Source organism: Nannospalax galili, unplaced genomic scaffold (assembly GCF_000622305.1).
Source record: "Nannospalax galili isolate Female #2095 unplaced genomic scaffold, S.galili_v1.0 scaffold829, whole genome shotgun sequence".
Lineage (NCBI taxonomy): Eukaryota > Metazoa > Chordata > Mammalia > Rodentia > Spalacidae > Nannospalax > Nannospalax galili.
In genome coordinates, this window is record NW_008360329.1 from 4,195,077 (window position 1) to 4,215,783 (window position 20,707).

At 40.1% G+C, this 20,707-nt stretch overlaps 1 protein-coding gene across 6 annotated transcripts in view; it reads right to left on the bottom strand.

Annotated features, from left to right (window-relative positions):
• Pag1 (phosphoprotein membrane anchor with glycosphingolipid microdomains 1) overlaps window positions 1-20,707 on the bottom strand; it is a 153,255-nt gene that overhangs the window by 63,171 nt on the left and 69,377 nt on the right. For 2 of the 6 annotated variants that reach the window (XM_029560166.1, XM_029560164.1), the window contains one exon: window positions 16,799-16,947. The exons of 2 other annotated variants lie outside the window; for them this stretch is intronic. The gene's annotated coding sequence lies outside the window, so the exon portion shown is untranslated. Of the gene's footprint in view, window positions 1-396; window positions 459-12,093; window positions 12,192-16,798; window positions 16,948-20,707 lie in introns of those variants that run through there. 2 more of the 6 variants (XM_029560165.1, XM_029560167.1) reach the window with 2 other exon arrangements.

Sequence of the window (20,707 nt, forward strand, 5' to 3'; positions counted from 1 at the left end):
CACACACCCCTCTGTACTCATGGATTCAATCAATTATTAAAGGAAAACAAACTATCAAATATTAAAAAAATACAGCAGTACTAAACAGACTTTTTCTTTGTTATTCTCTAAATAATACGGTATAGCATCTACTTATTTAGCATCCACAGTCTATGAGGTGTTATACCTAGAGAAGATTTAAAGTATACTGGGGGATGTGTAAATACCATATGATTTTGTATAAGGGGTGAGCACCTGTAGGTTTGGATATTTGTGAATATGTGGGTCCTAATGACATTCACTTATACACAGCTGCCCCTCAGATACCAAGGGGATATAATAAGACATGCACAAACAGGCACACACTCATTGGCCACTTCAGTCTTATGCTTTCTACATTGCCTGTGGACATCATACCAGACTGTGCCATTGACAGCATGTCCATGGGCCTTCTTCATGATCCAGGGCTGCTCTATAAGATGCTGCCATATGCAGGACATCCCATTTCCTTGGATGGAAAATACTTGACCCAAGTTGAACTTGGCAATTCTGAGACAGTCAGTGAGATGTCATGCTCAGCATCGAAGAGGAAGTTTCAGAGATTCATCTGAAGTCAAACAATGCGTGAACCAGTGTGTGCTCAAGCATCCTAACAGAGACATGCAATAAATAGTGTGAGCTCAGTGTGTATTCGGTGCACAATTAATAATTCAGTGTGTTTAGTAGAACTGACAATAACATCATGGACTTTACGAAACTACTTCTCTGCAGAGTGATAACTCACACATTGAACTTGTATATACTGAGTACACAAACTTACATGCTACCTTTTGAGTCTGGTAGGGGGTGGAGTTGTCCCCCCAAATTCTTGTTAAAGTCCTAACCTCCAGGGCCTTGTTTGGGAATAGGGTCATCAGAGATAGCATTAAGATGAGGTCATACTAGAGCAGAGAGGGCTGTAATCCAACATGACTTATGAACAGGGGAAATTTGGGAGCTGGAGAGATGGCTCAGTGGGTCAAGTGCCTTCCATATAAACATGAGGACCTGAGATTGGATACCCAGCACCCAGGTAAAAAGTCAGGCATGACAGTGTATGCTTGTCACCTCAGAGCTGGAGAGTAGAGACAGGCAGAGCCCTGGAGCTCTCTGGCCAGCCAGTTTAACTGAGTCAAAGAGGTTCAGGTTCAGTGAGAGACCATGTTTTAAAAAATATGGCAGAGAGCAACAGAGGAAGACACTTCAGGCCAACCTCTGGCCTCTACATGTGCATGTACCTACAAACACACACGCATACATACACATACACCACACCATACCTCTCTCCATCCTACACACAAGGGGAGATCTCAATACAGAGACATGTACATACGGAGAACCTAATCCAAACATGAAATTTTTCTGCGTCAAGCCAAGGAGCTACAGGCAGCTGGGAGAGAGGTCTGGCACCTGGATCTCAGCCCCAGCCTCGGAACTGACAAAAAAACATCACTGTCATTCAAGCCACTCACTCTGTGCTGCTCTGTTAGGGCAGCCCTGGGAAACCAACAGACAGTGAATGGAAAAACAGCCATGTTTCTGCCACCCAGTCTTGCCTTGGAGGCTCAGAGAGCAGGGCATGGCAGGTGAAGCTCAGGGCGCTGAGCACTCCGGTCAAGGCCACCCAGCTGCTGATGTTTCTTAATTATATAAATTCAAATGAGACTGAAATAACAGGCAGATTCACGTCATTCATTATATGCTTTCAAAGTGGGAGTCTGCATTTTTAAACATCATTTTCAGGAATAGCTTGAGGGACTAATTATGAAAACAACATGCAGTAGAATGAACAAGAAAACTCCGTAATTTTAATTCTGAGATACATTCTGAAAGGACTCCACAAGAGTTTGGACTGGTTGAAATTCTCTGGAAATTGCTCTTACTTTACTGGAATATACTGTATTAGATTTCCATGTTAGATTACTTTATTTACTTGCTAATTGATTGATAAATTGATTGTGGTGCTGGGGATTGAACCTTGGCCTTGCACATGGTAGACAAGTGCTCTACCAACTGATCTAGCCCCCTGACCCCCAGTCCTCTTATTTTCCATGATTCTTCTTGGTTAATTCATGCTCTGTCTCATCTCAGAAAAGCCACTGAGTGGTCATGCTTCAGAGATTTCCATTTCCTCCGTCTTCAGTGTGTAATGGCATTTGTGTTCTACTCCTCAGGACATGTGCCTACTTTAGAGTTAAGAGTGAAATACTTTCACAGCTGAAAGCAAACTTCACAAACTAAGGCCCAGCTGTGTCCATACAGCTCTTTAGGATCTGATCCACGAGCAAAACCTCAACTACTTTTCCTGACCATCAGCTCTGGAGGTGCAGGGTCATTTCATACACACTTCTGCTTGTTCAGCAACAAGATGAAACCTCTCACCCAAAGATGCCCCTGTATACTCATCCAGGCCTTCCATGTCCAAACACCCATTTAAATGGGGATTAGTTCTGAGATAGCCAAACTTCAGTAAGAAGAGAGTACTGATTGTGCATGACTGTTTCAGCACATTATTTTAAAGAATCTTTTCATTTTGCTCAACACAAACAATATATTTCTTTTAACATATCGCTAGAGCTAATTGCCATCACACATAAGCCAGGCTTGTTTTCTCAGTTGCTCTGTGATATTTTAAGTGAAACATGAAATCTAGGCTTCTGCTGTCTGTGGTTCTTTCTTTGCCTGGGTACTCTAAGATGGAACATGAACCTATCTAACTGATCATGGAAAGGGGGGAAATGACAAAGGAAGAAAATAAACGAGAAAAGGAGAAAGTAAAAGTAGGTTGCAAAAGCCAGATGTGGTGGCATGTGTCTTTAGAGAGAGGCCAGTCTGGTCTACATAGTGAGTTCCAGGCCAGCTGGGGCGACAGAAGACCCTGTTTCAAAAAGACCGAAAAAACAAAAAACAAAAAACCCAAAAAGGTTGTAAAGTCTTTGAACTCTTCGGATAAAGACATGACTTCTACTATAGTTGGCAACAAACCAGACAACAAATATTCCAGAGGGTGACATAGATACTTCTTAGCATGTAAAATGGAGCCAGCAGACAGCAGTTTCAATAGTCTGTCAAAGTGGAGAAAATGGGTGCCACTCAGAAGTGAACCCCCCCCATCTATCTGAGTACAAGGAACAAGAATACAGCAGCAGCTTCCTCACTGTAGAATTACGTTTTATTTTCATTCTGGTTTGCCATCAACAGGTGTTACCATGGCAACTGTAGTTAAGAAGTAGCACAGGTAAGAAAAATTCTATAATACCACTACAGAAAGAAAGCAGAAAGGTGCATTGTAGCAAAAGTAACCTCAGACTCAGAGAACGAGCAACCAGAGACTTAATCTACTATTTCATCAGGTCTTTTATGTTCTTTGAAAGGGTTGCTGCAAGCAGAGAGCCTGCTGGCTTGGGGGCAAGGCCCTTAGAGAGGCCACGATGGCCAGGGACCTGTCAGTCATGGGATGCTGTGGTCCTCAATATGCCCTAGGTGCTACTTTATAACCCTACTCCAAATGGTGCATTTTATCTCTGTGACGACATTGGTGGTAGGGGGTTGCTGCTGTGTATATCAAAACTTCTGGAAAATGAACATACTAGTGGATGGTATTATACTTCTGTCTCTTTTAACTATTTTTCTACTCTCTTCATGGAAAAGCTGGGGGTTGTATGCGGTGAATTAGTGAAATAATTAACTATTTCTTATGTGTGTGTGTGGTGTACATGTGTCTATGGGTTCGTGTGTGTGTGTGTATGCATGTAGAGGTCAGATTGATGGCAAGTGTCTGCCTCTATCACTTTCTACCATAATTTTTGACGGGAGGGTTCTTTACTGTACCTGTAATTTCACTAATGGCTAATCTGGCTGCTAGTGAGTTCTGGAGATCTGCCTGTTTTTTTTTTTTTCCCCATCATCCCCACTCCTAGTGGTGGGGTTAGAGATGAGTGCTGACATACCAGCTTTCCATGTGGGTCCTGGGAACTTGAGCTCAGGTCCTCATGCTTGTACAGCAGACACTTTACCCACTGAGCCGTCTCATCAGTCTTAATAACTATTCTTATAAAGAAGTATGGCCATTATTCCTAGATCAGGTACTAATATTTTTAGACTCATTACCAGGAACTATCTTGAAGCCTGGCTAGGAACAGAACCTTAGTGCTTTGGTCTTTTCTCTATTGCTTATGATACTATCCACTGATTTGGCATCATGAATTAGGAAATTAAGTATTCACTTGCAAGCTATTGTTGATGGCTTCCTGAAATGGCATATTCTATCCACATTATTTATCAAGCTTGTTATTCAAACGACTAATCTACTTTATAAATAAGTAACATGGGGAGCTGGAGAGATGGCTCAGCAGTTAAGAGCACTGGTTGCTCTTGCAGAGGACTTGGGTTCAATTCCCAGCACCTACATGGTGGCTAACAACTGTAACTTCAGTTCCAGGGGAATCTAACGCCCTCTTCTGACCTCCTCAGGCACTGCACGACATGGGTGCATATACATTGCATGCAGGCAATATACTCATACACATAAAATAAAAATATTAAAAAGTACATAACATGGATGAAATTACTTTGATAATCTCTGTGATTCTTCAAAGTTAAGGCAGCTGACAGATGATTTTGGAGGGACAATCTGAAAGGTATAAATTGGGGAAAAATCTTTGGGGTACCCAAATACATTCTGCTAAGATCAGGCAGGCATCAGAATATCAGAGAAAAATGACAGCCGAGGTATCATCAGACATGGCTTTGAATCTTGGATTTGGTGTCCCCTCCTTAAAGGGGGTAGGGTTATTCTTTAAAGGAGTTGATGTGACGCCCAAATGAAATAATTTGTGTTAGTCAGTTTTTGGTCATTGTGACAAATACCTGAGAGAAACAATTTAAACAAGGAAAGGCTTATTTTGGCTCCTGATTTCAGAGGTGGAGGTCCATAGCTGGCATACTCAATTGTTTCAGGCTTGAGGTGGGGCAGAATGTCATGGCAGTGGGAGCCTGAAGCAGAAGAGGCTGCTCACCTCATGGCAGCCAGGAAGTAGAGTACCAGACAAGAGGGGGCCGAGGACAAAGTACAGCTTTCCAGAGCACACCACAGCTAGCCTGGCCCCACCCCTTAATTCCCACCACTTCCTAATAATGCCATTAAGTTATGAATCTATTAATGGCTAATCCATTGATGAAGACAGAGCCTCATGATCCAATCACTTTCACAAAGTCCCACCTCTGAACATGACTGTGTTGGGTACCCAGCCTTTGCATGAACTTCTTGTGGGGGGCAGCACTTCATATCCAAACCATTACCAAGCATGTGAAAGTGTTTTGTTCACTAGGCACATGACAGCTCATGCTGGGAACACAGATGTCACTTGTGCTTCAGGTTTCCACTGCCAACACTACCTAACTTGTACTTTTAAAAAATATTTATTAATTTTATTTTGTGTATGAGTGTATTGCCTGCATGTATGTAAGTGCACTTGTGTCGTGCAATGCCGCAGAGGTCAAAAGAGGGCTTTGGATTCCCTTGGAACTGGAGTTAAGGACAGTTCATAGCCACCATGTGGGTGCTGGGAATCAAACCCGGGTCCTCTGCAAGAGCAAGCAGTGCTCTTAACCGCCGAGCCATCTCTCCAGTCCCTTAACTTGTACTTTTCATGACTAAATAAGCAGGCCACAAAACTTTTCACATGCAGGTTTTGGCATAATGTCTCTTTCCTTATTTGGGGGCACTTATCTGATTTGGATGTCTTTTTCTTCTGTGAGTTTTTTCCCCTCTTTCTCCTCTCAGGCTGGAAGGTTTGTATTCGGCTAGTAAAGTGGAAAAAGAAGTGTGTCGGGCTGGAGAGATAGCTTGGCCACTAAGGGCTCAGGTTAACAACCAGAAAATAAGAAAAGGAATGTGCTGATAGATGGACAGAGGAAAGGAAGGTCAAGGGACCAGTCTACATAGAGAGAAGATGATGTGAGAGAGGAAGACCATCACTGAAGACAGAGGCAGAAATGGGAGTTTTCCTGTTACAACTCAGGAAGTGCCTGAGGCTACCAGGAGCTACAAGGGCAAAGAAAGATCCCTCTACCCTGAGGTTACTGGAGGAACTTGGCCCTGGTGGCACCCTGACTACAGACTTTTGGACTTCAAAGTATGACAAGGTAAGTCTGTCATTCTGAGAAATCCAGTTTGTGGTTCTTTGGCATAGCAGTCATGGTGGGTGAAGCCTGGCTTCTTGGTACCTTACACAGGACTTTCTAGACCCTCTTTCATAACCCAAAAGATCTTCATTGCCTTCCTTTCCCATTATTACCTAACTACTTCATCTGATTATGTCTCGGATCTCTAGGATGTGCCCTATCTCTATGCGACTGAGCCCCCTGGTCCTCCACCTAAATTGCCTTCTCCCTTTCCTCAAGCATCCCTAATGCTTTGGTCATCTCTAGCTCTATTCTCTGTAAGACCTGTTTTGACAGTCCTTCCCCACAAGTCTCCAGGCTTAAGTGACTGTCCCTACCAGTGCTCTGTACTAGAAGAGCATTCCAATATTATTTTGTGCTCACTTGTTTATGTGAACTCCCCCTTATGCTTCAATCTCTTTGACAGAGGAGCCATCCCTGCAAAACTGTAAGGTAACATACACTAGTGCCACAAAACAAACACCACAAGCCATTTATTACAGATTGTTTTATTTGTTAAAGACATCTCAAGTGGCAGAACATTAACTGAGATATACAAATGACAGCAGCTGAAGATTACCTAAGACAGAATTTAGGGCTATTTTCAGCTTATTACTATTCTTGATGACACTCAATTTTCTAATCAGTTACATGTAGCAACTTGAGACTTCTCTATTAGAGTCAGCAACTTCTCACTGTTCGTCATCAAAGATGAGCATTTAGACGGAGCTGCCCTGCCTGCCTCCTTCATTTACAAGTGGTCCACTGGAGACAGAATGTAGGTCAGCAGGTGTGTAGGGTGGGAGGTGGGAGTTGGGGATACTGGTGGGTAGGGTGGCAGGGCTGGTGAAGGCTTTCCTTTTGAGGCAAAGAGAATGTTTTAAAGCTGACAGTGGTAATGGTTGCAAGACTGAATATACCGACAGCCATTGTGCTGGATAATTTAAATGGGTGCAGTGTATGTCATGTGAATGCTATCTCCATACACTTTTTCAAAAAAGAATGGTTCATTAAATTCATCTCACTTCTCAAGATTGCTGTTAAAACAAGTCAATTTTTCATAAACAAATATGCACATGGGCAAAATAAAATAGACCTTCTGCACTCAGAGGGAAGGAATTGCCACAGCCTGTAATGTTTGCAGTCACCCAAAGAAAAGTTGACAACACAGATTCATGTCAGGACCACTCAACCTGTCTATTGCCCAGATGAAGAATGAAACTGGACCATGTGTGTTCCCTTTGTTTACGGAATCCCTATCCTTTCTTCTTTCTGTCATTACAGAGACTGTGGATTCTGTCAGCTGAGAGCTAGGAAAGAACTTAAGAACTCATGAGATCCAAGATGAGAAAGCTCCATGTTTTAGGCAGTGGAGAAGACAATGATTATATACAATAACAAATCCAATGACCTCTGAGCTCAGCCAGGACAGTCACATCTGTCAGTGCCCCAGGCAAGGGAACTCTGCAAGAAGTTGTCTGAATAAATGAGGTAATGCAGGTCTAGACACAGACAACTTGGCACTTATCCATATAGTATCTTGTTTTTATCATCTAGCATGTGACTGCTTGTCATATCTCCCCAGTGAGATTTTTCAGCTCCTGGATGACAGGAACACTGCTGGTAGCTAAGGCACTTTGTTCTCCACATCCTCTTACCACCCTTTTTTAAGCATTGCTAATGTGGCACAGTGCTCCATGCCCAAGCCTTCAATAAAGAACTGAACCTATTTCACAGTCTCATAGTATTAATGACTTTTGTTTTCTTTTTTGAGACGGTCTCACTATTAGCCCTGACTGGCCTGGAACTCGCTATGTAAACCAGATGGGTCTCAACTCATAGAGATCCACTGGCTTCTATCTTCCAAGTGTTAGGATTAAAGGCATGTGCCACAAGACTTGGCCCAAGACTTTTTAAAAAAGTGATATTGTCTTTGGGCAACCATTATTTACAGGGTGGAATGACAAAATCTATGTAACAGGCCAGCTATCTCATGACTGACTGACGATGATCTCTCTTTGAAGTTCCACTGTCAAAGGACTTGATCTTGAAGAAATGTAATGCAACCCTCATTTAAACAGAAGCAGAAGCCTTCAACAGCAACATGCACTTGCCCTGGGAATGTATCTTGCCTTTACCCTGAGTCTCCCAAAGGCCCACTCAATCCAGTCAGACCGATGTGTACTAACTGCATCTTCTGATAACTATCTCATAGCTAACTCTCCCTTTTAACATAACCGCAAACAGGATTTTTATCATGGAAATGGAGGAAATAATCTCTCTGCAACATGTCCTTATATAGATCATACATTCCAAAAATTATAGGCTCTTTGCTATTGAAATCTGATGGTTAGTCATGGAGTTCAATATGTAATTGGAAAGTCTATAGTTAAATGTCATTAGCCAAGATAAATTACAGAGAAAACTATGCAAACATAAAGATATTCTCAGAGTATAGTGTGTTAGCATACAGTAAAGCAAAAACAACACCGTTCACAAAGAAAGATCACAGGTGCTACTGCTGACAGCTCTGTGGGTAAGGAGGGAACTCCTCAGCTCATGTAGTTAGGACTTTCTAACCCCGTAATATGATCCATCAGGCCTGGCTTCTTCCAACACAAATTCACTCCCCTGTATGCATCTCTGCTGATATGGTTCAGCCTCGAATGTTCCATCTGTCTTCCCTGACCATTTAGCTCCATGAACTAATCACTCTTGGCAAGGCTATCTCTTTTCCTTCTGTCTTTAAATTCTGTGCATTTTCATGTGACATGAAATGCTCTATTGCCTGCTCTTCATGGATGGGGCTTTTTTTTTTTTTTCAAGAACATAAGCTCACCATCTCTTCATTTACTCCATACATGGGGAGGTGGGGTGACTGCTCTAAGGAGTTATCTGGGGCTGAGCATTTTCCTATTTCAGGAGTAGGGCTGTACTATAGGAATTGAAATTCTCTTTTCTATGTGCTATAATCTGACTTGATCTTCTGGAACGAGAGAGATGCCCGTGCCAGCCACTGCGGCCTATGCTTCATGCTGGGGTTCCACATTAGAATAAACCCTATCCTCCAACCTGGCCTTTGTTAGTAATAAAGGTGATGTCTGAGCCTCATTTGTAGTGATTTTAGCCTGTCTTCTAATGCTTCTCAAAGCTTAGGAAAAAGGCACAGGAGTGTTTTTATTACGGTTTTCACTGAGAGGCCACTATTATTCCTCTATGTATGAATACATATACTGACTAGATGGCTTTAAAAAGTGATGTATGTTGTAAATCTTTGCAGTTCAGAGCTTACTGACAATACATAATGTATATTGAAAGTAAACTCAAACATCTTGAGTAAACTCAAAAATGGTTCAGCCCCTTAACACATCAGCCAACTAAAGATAGAAAAGGAACAAAATCGAACTGTAACACTTGTGATTCTGTAATGGTTATGGCTTGATTAGAACATTTCTGATCTCACTGTTCAGCAGGGTGACTAGAAAATTAATATGGGCAGGGTGAGTATAAAATTAATATATGCCACACACTGTGATCCTGTAGAGTAAATCTAATTGCACATTGAGCCAGAAGAGGGAATAAAAGATAAGGCACACACTGATTGATTTTCTTCATCAAAACCTGCAGGATTTCATTTCAACAAAACCCTATCATTAAATTGACAACATTTCTAAGAGTGAATTTTATGTGATGTATGTCCTGATCTAATGTCCAAAGGAGTGACAGTAATCCATTATATGCTGAGTTTTCATCTATCTATACCTCAGAGCCTCATAATATTTATATGTATTCACCTGCACATAAAAGCTATTAATGTACAAAAAGAAATGATTTAGTCTTCTAAGTATATATAATTTCCAGTGGTTTCCAACAAAAAAAGATTAAAGGAATTATAATTAAGTCTAAATGTACACAATATTTCTAAGTCAAATAATTTACAAGAAATTATCAATCTTCCTCAGTTTTAGTGTCAGAATACTAGTTTCTGAAACTTAAATATGCATCTGTTGAATGCTAACTGCACGCTTTTACTGGCATAGCACTGACACGAAGTAACAGAACACACAATGACAACACTGGTTACCACTGCCCAAATCAAACCACCATCTTTTGGAACCCAGAGATGGGATGAACATTTCCCCTTGATTCTCAGACTTCCAGTCCTTTGTTAGACTTCCTTCAAAAAGCAGAGCGAATCTTGTCATATACTGTGTACAGACAGGGAACTGACTCTGGTTCAGTGATATTCTGAGGACTGGCAGGACTGGCATTACAGCCCAAACTCCGACTCAGAGTAGCTAATCACTCATCTGGAGACTGAATGTGTAACTATTGAGCACCTTCTGTGTAACTAACCCTGTACTGCGACTGGGATACAACAGGTCGCTTGATCTCCTGGCTCTGACTCTAGTGACCCTATTTGACATAGGACTAAGTCATTAACATGCACAAGGTACATTACATGCACAAATTTTTATTTTTAATGTGGATAAAAAGTACACCTTTTTTTCTGAAAAAAAAAAGAGGAAAACCTAAAGAAAGCTGCCTTATAGTTAATGTGGCTTAATCATTTACTTTACAACTTAAGCACATGTTCATTGTTCCTCCCCAATGATCAAAATAGAATGATGGTGTTCCAATTAAAATTCAGACTCCAAATTAAAAGTGTCCTTTGGCATTTTGCAATGAAGCATTTAATCTTCTAGCAAATGAATGAGAATTTAATCACACAAATTAGTCTACTTCATGTCCCAAAATGTCATAATTTATCTACTGAAGCAAACTTAGGTTTAAACATTTACAGTATAGGAAGAGCTGTGAAATTTGCTGGGAAGATCCTCTTTGGAGGTGTTAGCTTTCTGTATCTAAGGTCACAGGAACCTAAGTCCCACCATGGCTCTGCAGTTTTCCATCAGAATTTCACTCTTTCACAAGGGCAGCTGTTGTGAAGTGCCAACCACAGAAGAGAGGAGACCAAAGCTTAGTCATGAAGCCAAACAAAAAAACACCCACAGCGCTTTTACTTTTTCTTTTGAGACAGGGGCTTTCTAAGTAGCCCAGTTTGGCCTTAAACTTCACTATTTTCCTGCCTCAGCTTCTGGAGCGCTGGGATTACAGATGTACACCACCTTGACGCTCACTGTTTTTATCTATCTTTGTCTGTAAGCTAATTAATGAATAGTAAATACATTGGAGAAGTAATTTAATTCCTACCTCCTGGTAGGAAAACTAAAAGACAGACAAGGAAACATGATGCAGAGAAAGCTGGAAAGCAATGAAAAGAGAAAAGGAAGTGCCTAAGCCAGACATGGCTGACTCCAAAATCATAGTCTCCCACCCCTGCCAAAATGTTGGGGCAACCCTGTAGCACATGTGCACAGGAGAAATCAAACACAGAGCCACCACCTCACATCTCCCTGAAGCATCCATCTGCTAAAACAGCAGAGTCCAGGTAAATCTGGGTGCTGCATACCTTTCTACATGCTCCAGGGGACTCTGATTTCTCTTTGTCTTAACAGTCGACTTTTCATGAGATAATTTGTGTGTATGGGTGTGTTTAAAATCCTTTTAGTAAACACAGTATTTTCTTTTTGTGTAGCATGCTTTTCTGGGTCAATCTATAAGCTGCCTGCAACATGGCTTGAGTGCTGGCACACATACTGGATGCCAGCTCTGTTGAATCCTGTGTGAAGGCTGACCCACAGTGCCTAGAGGCTCTAGCTTAGGTAACATGAGCACTACCATTTCAGAGTGCCTGTTAGATGCAGTAAGAGGAAATAGAAAAGCAAGACCTCAGAGAAGTCTAATTGATATAAATCACCATCTGGTGCCCTTTACAAAGCACTTAAGCCTTTTGAAGTAATCAGGCCCCAAACTGGCACGTAAATGACCACAGAAGGATGCATCTACCTGTGTATTTCTTTATGTTGGATTAATTGGAAATCCCAATCTTCCGTTCAACCCTCCTGGGGTTGTTAGTTTGCTTACATATAGAAGATTTTAGCAACCTAGAAAAAAACAAAACAAACAAACAAACTTTAAAAATGGCAGAAGAGGACTATTTAAAGAAGGACTTTATTCCATAAGTCTGTTTCAAGTCTGCCATTAGGAATGGCAAACGCATTCTCTCATTAGAAAGATGAGAAAATGAGGGTTAGCGTGTCTGAAGACAAGTCATGACAGCTGCTACAAAGTTCCATGACTCTACAGAAGACAGAGAATGATGGACTCTGAACTCTACTGTTGTCTAATGTTTCCTTTGATCTTTATAGAAATACTCACCAAGTTACTATTGGTAAGTAAATACTGTTATGTGTTATTTTCAGTTATGTCAAAAATGCTTTTCCATGTTTCAAGAACAGTCTCTGGATTTTTTAAAAATTATAAGCTATCATGCATTTTTGTATCTTTAGTCATTTCCTTATGTTATATAGTTCCCAAATTTTCTTTTTTAAAAACATGAAGTGAATTCCACATATTTTTCCTCCATGACACCAAATCATGATCTCATATGATAAATATTTAGCATCCTGGAAAAGAGCTATTTCCCTATCAAGAGTGAGATGATTCTTCCTCTTCTCAGCTAACCTGTAGGTGACAAGGCTGATTTCAGAAACTGAATAGTGATGTTGTATAATTAACTAGGATAAGCTTCTAATGTGGTGGTGGTGGTGATGATGACAACGATAACATCAATAGCCACTCCACTACAATGTCTACAGCATCTACCACCTGCCAGGCATCTTATAAGGATTATTCCTCTTCTTTATGACATCTTTTATGAAGTGGACATTACTTCCCATGTTAAACATGAAGGGGGGTTAAGTGGCTGATCTAAGGCCATGCTCTCTCCATTGCCTCAAACTGGCTGGTTCTACAAAACCATCTCTGTGAACAGGACCTGATGATGCAAACCTGTAATCCCAGCTACTCAGGAGGCTGAGACAGGAGAATCATAGGTTCAAGGCCTGTGTGGGATATTGAATGAGCTTAAGGCAAAGTGTGGGCAACTTAGCAACACCCTGTCTCAAAATAAAATAAAAGTAAAAATGCCGGAGATGTAGCTCAGTGGTAGAGTACTTTTCTAGCATGTGAGAGCCTTTTAGGCTCAATACTCAGAGTTGCAAAAATAAACGATTAAATTAATTTTATTTCAAAAAGATCACTGGATAGGACTATGGATCTGCAAACACTTATTCTCTAAAGACATGAATATGCCTGTTATGTGAGACTTCGTAGTAAGTCTTGATGTGCCACCCTCCAGTTTAGGTGGGAGGACCTCCTGGGTTACCAGCAGAGGACCAGTGACATAGTGACAGCAGCAGCTGCCACAACTGCAGGAGGCGGCTGAGAAAAGGACACTGAATTGATGTTTTAGCTCAGTGCACTTAACCACTTGCTATTTCTTTAAGCATTTCAGCTATTCTGAAGCCTGATGGTGGGTGGCATTTCTCTCTGGATCAGAATGTAAAATCATCCTTAATTTGACAGTAATTGAGCTATACCATTTCTTTACATGTCTGATCAAAATACAGTGTTGAAACTTTATAGATAATTAAAATTTCAGGAAGTATTTAGGGATTCTTATTAACATATGATATTATCACTAACCAAAGAAAAATATTAATATTTCAGATCATTGTTCAGTATGTGGACCTGTTATTCTTTGGATTATTTTGTATGAACAAACCCAACTCCTATGTCACACAAAGGCTACTATCTTTGCTCAGAGGATTAGAATCAATTTATGGCTTCAGCTTTCCATGTAAATGCTGTCAATGTCTCTGTTGTTCTTGGAAAACAAAGGCTACTCCTGCCTAAGTTTTCAAATAAGAAACTGAAATTAAAGTACTATGAAAATATTTGCTGGATAAAACAAATGCCAAGATCAAAGATACTAAGGCACTGAGTGGATATTAATTATCCCACTAATCCGTTTGTATTTCAAAGCTTATTTATTTGTATTCTATTCTTCTGTGCTCTTCACTAGTTATCACAGTATAATTTTAAATTCATAAAAGAGAATGCAGAGCTAATAATATAAAGAGCTTTAGAATAATAGTCAAGTAAGACTGATGAGGATGAAAATGCATTTATTATCTGACTATGCTCTTTGGATGAATTAAAAAATGATAATGTCATGTTAGAGTTTTAACTCCTTACCCCTAGATAAGGAAGCCTTGCATTAAAGAACAGAGATTCCATCTCAAAGCATTAATGATGAATGGTTTTAAAGTGGCAACTCAATCAATTAGATAATTGTGCTCTTTTTAATATGTTCAACTAATGGAAGTAAAGCTTTAAGAATATTCCTTCCTTCTACCATTTCCAAATTCTTAGTTGTGAAGCTGTGACCCATCTCCCGTGACAGATATATCAATAGCTATTACCAATATACGTTATTGAACTTTTTGTGGGACTAGAAAGGAATTTCTGGGCTAAGGCTTGAGAACACCAGAATGGGGAAGTTTGGTTAATTAAAAGCCTAGGTCACTATCCTCAAGAAGATTATGCATTCAGGATAATCAACAGACAGGTCATCATAGCAGATTAGACAGAAGCAAGGCAGAGAAGGGCAGTATGTTGACATATGGTTGTGTATGGACAGGAACAGGAAACTCAGAAGGATTTAATTTCCAATAGGAAATACACACAAATCAGTTTGGCAGATGCTGATTTTAAGGTGGACATGGGGCATGATGTAGAGAAATTTGACAAGTTGATAAAATTTAAGAATAAAGATCTCAGGGGAAAGATTAAAGTACTAAATGAGATCAAGGAATGCACCAATTTATGTAAAGGGCCTGGGTATACATATTTCAGATTTTGTATGTCACATATTCCCTCACAACTCCAACTCTGCCACTACAGCACAAAAGCAGTCATGAAAAACAGCTGAGGGATGGTCACACGGCTGTTCCAATAAAACTTCATTTACAGAAAACAGGTACTTAAATGTATTACAGTGAACCCTGAATTGCATGACAAATGAAGTTTGGGGAATGTATAAGGTCATCCACAGAGAACATATGGAAAACAAATTTGTCTGTGATGAAATTTAAAACATGCAATTCTCAACTGGCTGTTCGGTTCAATATGGCTGTATACTGTATACACAGTTTTCAGTGAGTCTCATGGACAACTGTGGGTTCTAGGTCAGACTGTGAATAATGGGGCAAGCTAATTAACCTCTGGGCTCAACTGTTTTGACTTCAAATGAAGACAATGATGATTACAGCTAACAGTGGACCAAAAAACATATTAACATTAATACCAGGCCTCAACACTAAGTGCTGTTATTGTCTCTTCTTTTTATGAATGAGGGTGTGGAGACACAAAAGGCTCTAAAAAATCATGGCCAAATGACACAGTTAGTGTACAGTGAAAAGTCTCACTCCAGCCCAGCCAGTGGGCCCTATACCCCCCTTCACTGCTAAACACATATACACCTCAAAAGATCATGAGAGGATTGGATAAGAACCAATGTACACCACTGTGACACATCTACAGTGATGTTAACAGCTTGAGGCTGTGATAAGGACAGGACAAGGTTGGCCTTGCCTAAGATACTCTCCTCACTGGAATTCCAACATGAGCTTTAAAAGAGCCTTCATATGTGTAACTGCCCAGCTGTCTGGACTCTATTTCCCTGTGGTCATCCACCACCTCTGGCTCTTATAATCTTTCTGCCTTCCTTTTCCACAATGGTCCCTGAGCCATGGGTGACAAGAGTTTGATTTAGGTGTCCTATTCAGGGATAAGTACTCTGTGGTCTCTTATTCTCTTTACATTGGTCAGTTGCAGGTCTCTGTGTAAATCACCATCTGCTGCATAAGAAAGCTTCTCTGGTGAGAGTTGAGAGATGCATTCATTTATGGGAGTAAGAATAAGCCAGTGAATGGATCCATATTGAAGGATATTTGGGAACGCAAGTTTGACTCTATAGGCTATATATATACATATATATATATATATATAGTGTGTGTGTGTATATGTATGTATATATATGTAATATATATGCTAGCTATGTAATTATATATTACATGAAATTGGGCAGGAGTAGTAGGGGATGGAGATAGGGAGATCTAAATTTGATCAAAATGTATGAAATTTGCAAAAACTCAATAAAGTTTTTAATAAAGAAAAAAAAAACAGGCCTTCAAGCCAACTCCATTGTTATTTTCCAGTCTGCTTTTCTCCTGAAGAAAGGAGTAAGGAAAGGAAATTGCAGCAGCTTTGCATCCGCTGGCCTGGCATTTTGTTCACTTCTACCGAGTATTCTAGTCCATTCTGGTTTACTCTTAGCTCACAGAAACTTGTAAATGAATGGTTTCTTTGCATGCTGGTGTTCAAACCTGCTTTGAAAGCCTGCAGGTCCATTTTGGGATCTGTGGCAAATTATGTTTTAATAAGCCTTTGGTCTTGGCAAGAATTAAAAATAGTGTTCAGAAAATTAAGAACAACGGTAACAAGAAAGAGCTTCCACAAAGGCATTTTGTTCAAGCAACCACCATTATCCTGAGATCCAGCAAGAGCCATCTTCTGCAGTTTCCCAAGGCCACCCCAGGTCCCATCAATTCTGTTTCTCTCCACATTTACTATTAACAGTACTTACTGTCATTGTCCTTTCTGCTAGAGAAGGCGTCACTTGGTTGATGGCACTGGAGCCATTTTTACTTTTTCTTTGCTAAGTAGAACAATGTCTAGTAAAGGGCTTTACGCATATGAGAGCAAGAACTAAAAACATTCAAGAACAGCCACTTCCTACAAAAGAAGAAAAGACTTGTTATGAGTAAAAACAATGACTTCACCGTGTTACTAGTTTCCCAAACATTTTAAAAAGTTTAATAATTAAGCTGGAGAAGTGACTCAGTGGTTAAGAGCACCAGCTGCTCTTGCGGAAAACCCTTGAATCCCAGCACCTACATGCTAACAGCTATCTGTAACTCCAGTTCCAAGGGGATCAGACACCCTCTTCTGGCCTCCATGAGCACTGCATGACATGGATGCATTTACATGCAAGCAAAGCACTCATATACATAAAATAAAAATAAATTTAAAACATTTTTAAAAATTTAATAATTTAGCATACCTAATTATTATTTAAATCTATCAATTATTGCTAGAATGGAATAGAAGTCAGTTTTGGGGTGGGGTCTTTTTGAGAGGGTCTCCCTGTAGCCCCAGCTGGCCTGGAACTATGTAGATCAGACTGGCCTTGAACTCACAGAGATCTGCTTGCCTCTGTAAAATCAGTTTTTAATTTTTCCTAAAGAATGGATGTTGGCATGAGTAATCTCTACTCAGGAAACGAATTAAATATTTATGTCTTAACAGCTAAGGACATCATAGCGGAAAAAAATGAAGATTAGTTTTTTTTAAAATTTACTTTTATTTTCTGTGTATAAGTGTCTTGCTTGTGTGTAAGTGCACCTGTGTTGTGCAATTCCCATGGAGGTCAGAAGAGGGTGTCAGATTTTCTGAAACTGGAGTTACAGATGGTTGTTAACTGCCATGTGGTTGCTGGGAATTGAACTTGGGTCCCCTGCAAGAGCAGACAGTGTTCATAACTGATGAGCCATCTCTCCAGCTCCAAAGATTAGGTTTTTTTTAAGGGCTAACATTAAAAGAAAAAAGTCAGTTTATATCTTGTATTTCGCAAAACTATATAGTTTCTTTCATAACTGTCTGCATCTTAAAAAGATATTTCATGGTAGTATATTGATTAAAAAACCAAAGTAGGGGCTGAGGAGATGGCTTAGTCAGTAAAGTGTCAGCATGAAGATCTGAGGTCAGATCTCCAGCACTGATGTAAAAACGTGGGTGTGGCAGCTCACACCTGTAATCCCAGTACTGGGGTGTCAGACACAGGTAGATTCCTGGAGCTTGCTGGCCCATCAGTCTAGTCAAATTGGAGAGCCCCAGGTTTAGTGAGAGACCCTATCTCAAAAAATAAGGTGTAGAGCAACAAAGAAGATATCCAGCACAAATCTCTCTGGCCTCCACATGCATGCACAGAGAGAAATTTTTTGAGCTCTTGCCTTTGAAAATAATAGAGAACTATTAATATTAATAATTATTAGGCTAAAATAAGCAAGTTTCTATACCAGATCACGGGCATTATCTCCAAACTTAAAATTTTGTTCCTTAGTAAAAAGTTTCTTTCTAGATGTTTGCCAGAGTAACTTACCCTAAACTTAAGACTTCTTGATATAAGTGTGCTTAAGGATCATGGCATTTTTAAAAAATCAAGTTCACATAAAAGACAAAGATTAATAAATTCCCCAAGAGGTAAACACTTCTGAAATGCTTAACTATTAAGTCTTAGACTTCACCTTTAAGTTAATGTATAGAATTAACTCAATTTAAACATCAAATAGTACATCAGGTAAAGAAGTTATTGCAGATTTTTTTGGAGTGAATCTACAAGTTGATGGCAAAATTAAATAACTGAGTATTTTATCATCTTTTTCTTTACAAACTTTTTCTTTCCAGGATAAAATTAATTTCTCTTAGGGATTGCAGTTTTAGAGACTTTATGGCACTTTCACAGGCTTTTACTGCATCTCCTTACCAATTCATTTTTTTCGTTTCATTGTTAATAGCTAGGTTTGATGTGGAATAGCTGTTTTACACTACTGGAAACAGTGAGCAAGAGTCTCCTTGATACTTTCAGGCTACTGATGCACCAAGGTCACAACATCAAAGTGTGAAAGGTGATCAAAGGCCAGTTACCTTTCTATGATAGGAAGTCACAAAGGCCATGAATTTCAAAAGCTCTTTTTTGTGTTACCTGAAGGTTTTCAATAAACACTATCTCTTGTGAGCACAGAAACATTTTCTTGTGTTAAGCTGACAAGGGCCCATAAAATTGTATTCTATGGGCTCCATAACAGCTTTTCTGCTCCCTGAAAGAATAGTATGATTCATACACAGTCCCAATTATATCTATTTTGCATAAATGAAATAGACTTTGTAGAAAAGGCTGGGTTCATTATCATGTAAAATACAGCCATTAGCAGAAAATGTAGTAATTATATTCCCAGACAGAACAGGATCAGACTCTGGCTACTGGGTTGGAGTTGGGCAATGAAAAAAGGAGCACTTCTAAAAGAAGAAGGCCTTCCTTCTTAAAAAGTTGCTCACAGGGGTAAATTAACAGCACACAAAAGAAAGATATGCCAGGCCATTCCTCCTGTCTGTCAATGGAGCAAAGCCTGCTATCCAGCTGACCTGCTGTGCCAATACCACTGCAGTAAGGATGGGCATGTGTTTGCTGTTCAAAGCCTTCCTTACACTATGTTGGGCCTGGGAAGTTTTATAGGACTCGCTTTCTCTCAATGCTTACTATGTTAACAAATAGTGGATGGGTTGTTAGTGTAACCAGATCCCACAACATGAAAGCAGCTGGTGATTAGTAACAGAATACATAGTGCAAAGTACCATGGGCTCCACAGTCAGGGGAGGTCAGAGTAAAACCCTTTCCTGTTTTAACTGTTCAATAAACATTTTCTTTGGTGGACACAGAATCAACATTTCCATGAAATAGACTCAAGTGTGGTCTAGAAGATCCAGAGAAGAAAGCAGTATGTCTAAGGAATGCCTACCTAATGCCTGGTACTGTCCTGTGTACTGAGGACATCAGGTGATAAGAGGACTCATCTTTCTTCCTTATAGGAGAAGATGGACAAAAGACTAACATACAAATAGCAGGCGAGGAGAGAAAACTAAAAAAGAGGAAAAAAGGGGAGAGGATGATGGTGGTGGTGGTTGGGGCTCTTGAGACATGAGTCTTGGGGACAGCTGTCTGAGGTATCTTTAAGCAGAGATTTAAATGATAAGAGGAACCATCTGGGGCTGGAGAGATGGCTCAGTGGTCAAGAGCATACACTGCTCTTGAAGGGGACCTGAGTACCCAGCACCCACCATGGATGGCTCATAACCACCTATAACTTTAGCTCCAGGGGATCTGACACCCTTTCCTGGCCTCTGCAGGCTTCTCCCACACAGCCATACACACATACATATAATTAGAATTTTTTTTAAAGGCATGTGAGCTTTTCAACCTTTAAAAGCCATATTTGTTGAGAAATATGGCAAACTAGACAGGCCCGATCTAGTCTTGTCATTCATGTGCTCTGCTCTGCTGTCTTTGTGTGTATGAGCACATTTTCAAGTATCAGATGATTGATCAGATTATATAAAGAGATTATCAAACAAAGTAATTCAGAATCAGAAAACAGTGACTAAAACCCAGTTGCCACCTTTTAGCTACTGATGCCTCTGATGTCATCAAATCAGCCTCGTTTTCCTGACTGTCACCAGTTTGTACCACCCCTTGAGCTGCTGTCGGTCATCAGAAACAAACATATCTCCAGATAAACAGAAGGTCTTTTATGAGCAGAGGTTCAGAAACACACAAAATTTCTTGTGTTTGCTGTCCTTTGCAAAAATAACCTGTTTGGTTCAATGATTTTCTAGCAACACCTTTAACTACATAATAAACACATTCTGCACACTTTGC